The sequence below is a fragment of the Triticum dicoccoides genome, chromosome 2B (assembly GCF_002162155.2).
Source record: "Triticum dicoccoides isolate Atlit2015 ecotype Zavitan chromosome 2B, WEW_v2.0, whole genome shotgun sequence".
NCBI classification, from domain to species: domain Eukaryota; kingdom Viridiplantae; phylum Streptophyta; class Magnoliopsida; order Poales; family Poaceae; genus Triticum; species Triticum dicoccoides.
Genome location: NC_041383.1, coordinates 166006175 through 166016380, shown reverse-complemented (window position 1 = coordinate 166016380; position 10206 = coordinate 166006175). Strand labels below are relative to the sequence as shown.

Sequence of the window (10206 nt, the reverse complement as noted above, 5' to 3'; positions counted from 1 at the left end):
TTGCGAGGTGCTAGTTGTTCTCTCACGCATGAACATTGTGGTTAGAGGCTGTGGTCCTGTCGATCTTGTTGAACCAACTGAGTTTGTCTATTTACCCTAACTTCACCTTATATAGGGATGCCGAAGTAGAGAATACAACATCCGCTTGACCACGTACTAATAACGGCGTGGTAAAACTGGTCGTTACCGGTGTCTTGATTGTGTTGCGATATAACTAGATTTGATGGCACCACACTAGTAGAAAACGGGGCTTGGTCTTTGCCAGATCAGAGCAACGGTCCCGGTCGTGTTACGAACCGGGACTAATGGGAGCATCAGCCCCGGTTTGAGCGGCTAGAACGCCGGCCAGGCCTCGGCAGGCATCAGTCCCGATTGGGCTGTGACCTTTAGAGCATGGTTAGTAATATAGCCAGTTGCTGGCTATAACATGTTGCCATGTCATTTACAACCAATATAATAGCTAACACGTATAATACTTGGCTATAAGAAAGTACTACTTTGTCAACATATGACCCATCTTTCACTCTCACAAAGCTTCTTGAAGCGCGTGCTACAGCCGGCTGTAAGTCTACAGCCCGTTTCCCTTCTCTCTCATCTTCTCTCTCTTCCAACTAAGCAATAATACAATATTTAATCCTTACAGCCCGCTTGCATCACCTTATTATACTTACTCTTAGTCTCGGTTCCAAACAACAACCGGGACCAAAGGGCCTCGCTCCTGGCGCAACCCCTTTAGTCCCGGTCGGTGTCTGCAACCGAGATTAAAGGTCATTCTTCAGTCCCGGTTTTAGACACCAATCGGGACTAAAAAAATGCCTATATATATGCTCGCCCCTGCCCGCTCTGCCCTCTGTTTTTTGGCCGACAGGCGTGTGGGAGGTGTGTGCTACTCTGTTCTCACCTCCTATGCACATCATGTGTTCGATGAAATGCCCGAGCCACACTTAAGCTTTCTCCTCTCCAAGCTCGACCTTCAAGCTACATTTTCCCCAAGATTTGTCTAGGTTTGGGGGTGCACCAACTATCCAAGTGTTCTAAAAGGTTAGCAACTTCATCCTTCCATCTCTCACTACTAGTTTAGCTCATTTCAAATGCTCTAGAAGTAGAGTGGTTTGTGAGTTTTAGTGGAGGAGTGTATGTGGGAGTTATTTTGATTTAGATGCACAATCTGAGCTCAAATTAACTTCTAGAGTTTGCACATGTGTAGGGTGTCGTCCCGTCCCTGTCCCTGTCCTCACTGCTGCCGATCGCCCGCGCCGATCTCGTCGCCGGCACCACCGTGTTGAGCCTCTTGTTCTTATCTTCTTTTTAAAAGAAAAATTCTTACTTATATGATTTACATAGCTACTTGTATAATTTTCTTACTTGTATTGTTGTTTATTATAATATAGTGCCATGGTTTTGGTATACGCCCCCATTGGCTCTCCTCCGGTCTATGATTCAGATGTGGCATATTATCTTTTATAACTATTTGTTTCATTTAGTGTTTATGACAATTATGCCGACCAATGTGACATAGATGTTTTTATCTAGGAGGTATGTGAACCGGAAATTCCAACCGACCCTCTTGTCGAGAGGTTATATTTAGTCGAAAAAAGAAAATAATTATTTGAAAGAAAAATTGAAACGAATTGAAGAAGAGAAGATGAAATTGGAGTTGCATGTTGCCGATGTTGTTGATCTACACAAGATCCATATGGATGCAATGCGCTTGAAGATTAGAAAGATTAGAAAATATGCCATTGATAATGAGGCTTGGTATCATTATGATGTTGGATCAGTTGTTACCTTAGTTGCGATTTTGATCGTATTTGTTGTTGCATTTAAATGTTTTATGTAGTTGTATGTTAGTTTCAATGTATGTTTTAATTAGATGCTCTAGAGAGCTGTATGTTATTCTATGAGAACTATGTATGAACTTTATGTATTTATTTTTCCAATAATAACATTTGATCACTACTGTACTTTGGTTTTAGTGTGATGATGAACTTGTATTAATTTGGTCATTTCTATATTCATGATGTTCCGTAATGGTTTTTGATATACTTAATTATATAATGCATGCAGATGAACCGGCAATGGATGTACGGTGACCGACGCACCTCTGAGTACATTACGGGCCTTTATAATTTTCTCGATGTGGCTGAGGCAAACAAGCAGAATGATTTTATGTATTGTCCACTTACTGCCTATGGGAATACAAAGGATTACTCTTCCTCGAAAATCCTTCACTTCCACCTGCTTGAGAAGGGTTTCATGCCACACTATAATGTTTGGACCAAGCACAGAGAAAGATGGGTTATGATGGAAGACAATGAAGAAGAAGAGGATGATGATAACTATCCTATGCTCCCTGAATACGGTGATACTGCAATGGGGGAAGTTGAAGATCAAGAGGCACCAGATGTGCCCGATGATGATCTTCGCCGAGTCATTGTTGATGCATAGAGAGGATGCGAAAGTGAAAGGGAGAAGTTGAAGTTCGATTGCATGTTAGACACAAAAAACGGTTGTACCCAAATTGCGAAGATGACAACACAAAGCTCGGTACCACACTGTAATTGTTGCAATGGAAGGCAGAGAATGGTGTATCTGACATGGGATTTGGTTTGCTACTAAAATAAAGAAGTAGTAGCTTCCAAAGGATAACGAATTGCTTGACAGTACGTACGAAGCAAAAAAGGTTCTCTGCCCTCTAAGATTTGAGGTATAGAAGATATATGCATGCCCTAATGACTGCATCCTGAGGAGTACAAGAATTTGACATGCCGGTATGCGGTGCATTGCGGTATAAGATCAGACAAGATGACCCTGATGATGTTGAGGGCGAGCGCCCCAGGAAGAGGCTTCCTGCCAAGGTGATGTGGTATGCTCCTATAATACCACGGTTAAAACGTCTGTTCTGAAATAAAGAGCATGCCAAGTTGTTGTGATGGCACAAAGAAGACCGTAAGAAAGATGGGAGGTTGAGAGTACCCGCTGATGGGTCGCAGTGGAGAAAAATCGAGAGAAAGTGGCCGAACTTTGCAGGTCTTGCAAGAAACTTATGTTTTGGTTTAAGTGTAGATGGCATTAGTCTTTTTAGGGAGCAGAGCAGCAATCATAGCACCTGGCCCGTGACTCTATGTATCTATAACCTTCCTCCTTGGTTATGCATGAAGCGGTAGTTCATTATGATGCCAGTGCTCATCCAAGGCCCTAAGAAATCCGACAACGACATTGATGTGTACCTAAGGCCATTAGTTGAAGACTTCTACAGCCGTGGAATAAGAAAAGTGTACGTGCGTGGGATGAGCACAAACAACAGGATTTTGACCTACGAGCATTGTTGTTTGTAACCATCAATGATTGGCCTGCTCTTAGTGACCTTTCAGGATAGACAAACAAGGGACACAATGCATGCACACAGTGTTTATATGAGACTGAAAGTATATATCTTGACAAACGTAAGAAGAATGTATACCTGGGACATCGTCGATTTTTTCTGTCCAAGCATGCCTTAAGAAAGAAAGGCAAGCATTTCAAAGGTAAGGCAGATCATGGGAAGAAGCATGTCCTCCGTACTAGTGATGATATATTTGATATGGTCAAACTTTTAAAATCAATCTATGGAAAAGGTCCTGGCGGACAATCTGTTCTGAATGATACTAACGGACACACACCCATGTGAAATAAGAAATCTATATTTTGGGACCTACCCTATTAGAAAGACCTACACTACCCCAAATTGAGTTTTCTTGATGGCTGAAACCCGTCGGGAATAAGCCATACCCGCCAGGAACATGCCCATACCGTCAGGAATCACCCGTCAGCAACAGCCTGTACGGAATGACCTTCATTCATGAGGGTAACCGTCAGGAAATACATTCCTGATGGCGTTTCCTGACGGACGACATTTTGCCCTAAGTTTGTCTTTCCTGATGGTATCCCTGTCAGGAATACACCTTCAGGATTGAACTTCTGCTAATGAACATGCTACTGTATAGAAGTCCAGAACAGCAAATTCGGTAGGTATTACATTAAATCATTCAGAATTCAGCAAAAATACAAATTGATTCCATTCATATTTCTGGACAGCAATATGCACACCTGAGTAAATAAGACCACATTCATTGTAATATCTTGAATTGTTCACAAAATGATATTCCAACTCATGGTTACCAAAAAATTAAAAAGAACAAGAGCTGCTCCATTTAGCCCCTCCAAAAGACAAACGAAGCTGAACAGTCAGAAAATACATTCCTAAATGATTCTCCTTGGCCGAAGTAGCACCATGGTCTTCTTGGCATGGGAAGAAGCTGCCAAACAGAGTACCAGCATGCTCTTAGGCTTGGGAAGATCCATCCACCTAAAAGGGAAAAAATTATAAGTATTAAGTACTTCCAATGTTGAAACAGATTTCAACTAAATACAGCCAAAGGAATAACTGTGATATACAGAAAACAAAAAAGAGATGAACATGCACATTCGACAGTACACAGATGAATAAGTGTGGTGAAATAAGGTCGTTTCCAGCAAATAGAACTAGATAAAGATGATCTATATTGTTGGCATGAATGTCTTCTAACTTTCTCTATAACGTCTCCAAACCACAAGGAATTGACAACTACACAATAACTTCATCATAGAACTATAATTTTAGATCTGAAGACTATAGTTATCACAATCTTCATGGCTAAAAGCAACTATAACAGTATCAAGTGTGCATATGAAATTAAACAAGTTGGACCTCTGAACCTTTTACTACAATAGTCTATGACCAAAGTACCTTAAAAACAACTAAAACAAGGATTAATTGATAAAAAATGTATAGAACAGACCTGAATACGAGTCTTGATGCTGGTCTTCCCAATCAAAGTTGCAAAGAAGAACTCCCAGAAGGTATGCCATTGACCAAACATAATACCAGTAACATCAAACAACAGGTTTGGAACCTAGTAATCACAAAGAAAATAACTTGTCATCGGGAAATACCTATTATATATACGCTGGGTTTTAGTACATGGACCTATTATATAACTTGTCACCAGTAGCACTTCTCTAGTTAACAAAATAAACTATCTACTGTTACTAGATGATACCCTGCGCGTTGCTGTAGGAATTGCTTGCCAATATTTCGATGAGATTTTGTTATATGAACATGAATAGAAAATAATGGGCATATGTAAAACAACATAGGTAAGTGCAAAATATGTTAGCACATCACTTAGTACCTTAAATCATGCGCATTTTGATCACCAAGAATTAAGAACTGCTATATATGTATGCTTAAAATGAATTGGTGATAGCATCATAAAGTTGTCCAACTCATCAGTTTGCCATGTCTTAAGCTTTGAAATGTTCGAAGATAGTAGTACAAGAACCTGTTGGTAAGCATATCATGTATGCTAAGAAACTGTAATAAAAAACCATGAATGAGTGTACCTAACTAAGCAACTGTCAAAAAATTAGTGGGAGGCTCACATATAGCTACAAAGTTGTAGAAGTGTAATTCAGCTCAATTTCAGCAGTGCAACCAAGTAATAAGCATTTAGCACTGGCATGGGTGTAGCTATCCCATGAGATATGAAAAAGAGAGATATCAAATAGGAACGCTACGTAGTGCTCTCCCTTCAGGTTTAGAATCTCACGAAGTTGCGATTTTAATGTCGAGCTAAATATCTAAATCTGGAAAGAACTAGTCTGGGTTACGATGTCACGCTCCTAGAGACAAACACAATTAAGATATATTTAGGAGATGAACTATTCATAGCAAAAAAAATTAAGAACCAAAAAGAGACATATCAGGGATGCCTTAGAAGATACCACAGAAAGGAAGATTTGGAGAACCATCATTTCTCGCTGTCGCATTCATCGTTATCTCACTGCCCTATAGATTAGAGAAATAGGGAAATGGAGATGATGTCTCAACCTCCCTTTTCTAAATTCACAAGAAGAAATAGGTGTCTGGAAGATCGATATTCTCACCTCACTTGATTCCAGTGAGCATGCCAAAATCACGATTGCCCACAATACCAGAATATAAGAAGGGAGCCTCAAAACTAATACAGTACTAATTTATCCTACAATGTCGGCCATTCCAAATCGTGCATATATTCTATTAATCTTATAGACTATAAAGAAAAATATACCATTGCGGCTACCGCTGAACTCTCAACTAGGGATTCAGACTAGTAAAGTTGCCCATAACTCCTCTAGTTTCCAATTTATGTTTCCCTCGGATTTCTGAAAATAAACACAATATGTCAACTTCAAGTTAGTCAAATACAGTACCAGGTGTGTTATTAGGACAGATCTAACTAAAACAAAGACCATTGTGGCTACTGCTGAACTCTCTGCTAGGATTCAGACACCAATAATGAAAAAAAGTGCATGCTGCTACGTTTTTTGGGTCTTCCTCTCCCCAGGTCGGTTGCAGTTCGCCAAGAGTTGACTTGGCAGTGGGAGAAGCTGGACTAGGAGGGAGACAGAAGGGTGAGGCGGCTGGCCGGCATGGGAATCGGATTTGAATGGCGAGGAAAGCAGATCTGGAGGGCGAGAGAGGACCCAGTCAACGGGGAGAGAGGCGGCGCTGGGTGGCTGGACGGCGAGGGAGGCGCCCGTTAATCGGGATGGAGGCGGCACTGGAGCCGCTGGACGGCGAGGGGGCAGCGCTGGACGACGAGGGAGGCGCCCTTCGATGAGAGGGAGGCGGCGTGGGAGTGGCTGGACAGCAAGGGACCGACCCTCCACGGGGATGGAGATGGAGATGGCGCTGGAGGCGTGGGGCGGCAGCGGCGGGATTGGGATCAAGCACCAGGGTGCGGCGACGCCAGACACGGAGGAGGCGGCGGGATGCAACTAGTGATATGGGGAAGACTCTAGGGATTTTGACTCTTCGTCCTCTCCCAAGCCAAAACGAACGCATTATTCTACGCACCCACGTTCCTGAAGGCCGGGTGCGGCACGTTCCTAAAGGAGGCCTGGCAACCTTCACGAATGTGCTAAACCGTCAGGAAAAAATTAGACTGGGGTAGTGCTAGAGGTCCGCTCTACAATCAACGTGATGTACATGACGACGAATCTTTGCGTGAACTAGCTAGGCTTCTTGGGCGTGTATGCGAAGACAAAAGAAACACCTGGGGCACGGGAGGACCAGCAACGTTGAACGAAAAAGACGGCATGCATCCAAAGCAGTATCAAGGTCCTGCCAGCTACGCTCTTACCAAAGTAGAGAAGAAAATCTTTTTAGAATGCATGCTCAGTAACAAGGTCCCATCTGGCTTCTCATCGAATATAAATGAAATAATAAATATGCCAGAGAAAAAACTCCAGAACCCAAAGTCTCATGACTGCCATGTGATTATGATGCAAGTACTTCCGGTTGCATTGAGGGGGCTTCTACTAGAAAATGTTTGATTAGCCATTGTGAAGCTATGTGCATTCCTCAATGCAATTTCTCAGAAGGTAATCTATCCAGAAATCCTGCTAAGGTTACAGAATGATTTGGTCCAGTGTCTTGTCAGTTTCGAGTTGGTGTTCTCACCATCCTTCTTCAATATTATGACACACGTCCTAGTTCACCTATTTGATGAGATTGACATTCTATCATGTATTTCTACACAATATGTTTCCCTTTGAGAGGTTCATGGGAGTATTAAAGAAATACATTTGTAAGCATGCCAGGCCAGAAGGAAGCATCTCCAAGGTCCATGAAACAGAGGAGGTCATTTCGTTTTGTGTTGACTTTATTCCTGACCTTAAGACGATTGTTGGTCCTCTATCGCGGCATGAGGGGAGACTGGGTGGAAGAGGCACACTAGGTGCAGATTCAATAATATGTAGGGATGGGCATTCTTGGGCGCAAGCACACTACGCAGTTCTATGGAATTCTACCTTGGTGGCCCCGTATATCAATGAACACAAGAATATTCTATGCTCCAAACACCCAGAGCAGTCTGACGACTGGATTACACGTGAACACGTGGGGACTTTCAGCGGTTGGTTGCAATCAAATCTCATGGGTAACAACATTGTTGGAGATGAGCTAAACTTGTTGGCCAGGACACCATCTTCGACTGTATTGACTTTCCAAGGGTACGAGATAAATGGGAATACATTTTACACGATCTCCCAAGATAAAAAGAGCACCAACCAAAACAATGGTGTCGGCTTTGATGCAGCAAACACCAATAGGGCAAATGACACATATTATGGTTACATAGAGGAGATATGGGAAAATGACTATGGACGTAATTTTAAGGTCCCTTTGTTTCGGTGCAAATGGGTCAATCTGACAGGTGGCGGGGTACAGGTAGACCCATAGTACGGAATGTCAATAGTGGATCTCAATAATCTTTGATACACAGATGAACCATTCGTCCTAGCCAATGATGTGGCGCATGTTTTCTATGTGACGGACATGTTGATACGTTTCCAACATATCTATATTTTTTTGATGTATTCATGCCATGTTTATAATATTTTCACATGATTTTGGTATGATTTGGTTAGAACTAACCCGGACTGACGTTGTTCTCAGCAGAACTACTGTGGTGTTGTTTTTGTGCAAAAATAAAAGTTCTCGGAATGCGGTGAAAATCAACGGAGTTTTTTTGGAAAATATAAAAAATACTGGAATGAAGAGTTATTGGAGGGGAGTCTCGTGGGTCCCACGAGGGTGGAGGGAGCTCCCCCTGCCTTGTGGACTCCCTGTAGGCCCCCCTGACTTGTTCTCGACGCCAACCTCTCCTATAAATCCCCAAACCTCCAGAACATAACCTAGATCGGGAGTTCTGCCGCCGCAAGCCTGTGTATAACCACCAAAAACCAATCGGGATCCTGTTCCAGCACCTTGACAGAGGGGGGATCCATCACCGGTGGCCATGTGCATCATCCCGACACTCTCCATGACGATGAGGGAGTAGTTCACCCTCGGGGCTAAGGGTATGTACCAGTAGTTATGTGTTTGATCTCTCTCTCTCTCTCTCTCTCTCTCTCTTTCTCTCTCTCTCTCTCTCTCTCTCTCTCTTTCTCTCTCTCTTTGCTATTATAGTTGGATCTTATGATGGTTCTCCCCCTCTACTCTCTTGTAATGGATTGAGTTTTCCCTTTGAAGTTATCTTATCGCACTGAGTCTTAAAGGATTTGAGAACACTTGATGTATGTTTTGGTGATCAACTTGCGGGTTCCGTGACCTTGGGAATCTATGCATAGGGGTTGGCACACGTTTTTGTCTTGACTCTCTGGTAGAAACTTTGGCACTGTTTGAAGTTCTTTGTGTTGGTTTGAATAGATGAATCTGAGATTGCGTGATGCATATCCTATAATCATACCCACGGATAATTGAGGTGACATTGGAGTATCTAGGTGACATTAGGGTTTTGGTTGACGTGTGTCTTGAGGTGTTATTTTACTACGAACTCTAGGGCTGTTTGTGGCACTTATAGGAATAGCCCAATGGATTGATCGAAAAGAATAACTTTGAGGTGGTTTCGTAAGCTACAATAATCTCTTACTTTGTTCTCCGCTATTTGTGACTTTGTAGTGACTCTTTGTTGCATGTTGAGGGATTGTTATATGATCTAATTATGTTATTATTGTTGAGAGAACTTGCACTAGTGAAAGTATGAACCCTAGGCCTTGTTTCAAAGCATTGCAATACCGTTTATGCTCACTTTTGTCGCTTGCTACCTTGTCATTTTTATATTTTCAGATTACAAAAACCTATGTCTACCATCCATATTGCAGTTGTATCACCATCTCTTCACCAAACTAGTGCACCTATACAATTTACCATTGTATTGGGCGTGTTGGGGACACAAGAGACTCTTTGTTATTTGCTTGCAAGGTTGCTTGAGAGAGACCATCTTCATCCTACACCACCCACGAATTGATAAACCTTAGGTCATCAACTTGAAGGAAATTTGCTACTGTCCTACAAACCTTTGCACTTGGAGGCCCAACAACGTCTACAAGAAGAAGGTTGTGTAGTAGACATCAAGCTCTTTTCTGGCGCTATTGCCGGGGTGGTTAGTGCTTGAAGGTATATCCTTAGATCTTGCAATTAAATCTATTAGTTTCTTGTTTTATCACTAGTTTAGTTTATAAAAGAAAACTACAAAAAAATGGAATTGAGGGTGCCTCATATGCTTCATGTTTTTAATATCTTTCGTGAAAATGAGGGAAAGGAAAATTGTGCTCAAGTGCTAGAAGAAGAAATCTATA

At 42.0% G+C, this 10206-nt stretch overlaps 1 long non-coding RNA gene across 1 annotated transcript; it reads right to left on the bottom strand.

The window, feature by feature from the left end:
- Nucleotides 1-4089: 4089 nt before the first annotated feature.
- LOC119362811 lies at nt 4090-6852 on the bottom strand. The gene is made up of 3 exons (XR_005173647.1): nt 5214-6852; nt 4821-4934; nt 4090-4348 (listed from the first exon to the last, which is right to left on the bottom strand). It is a non-coding gene; the product is annotated as an uncharacterized LOC119362811 (long non-coding RNA).
- Nucleotides 6853-10206: the final 3354 nt, after the last annotated feature.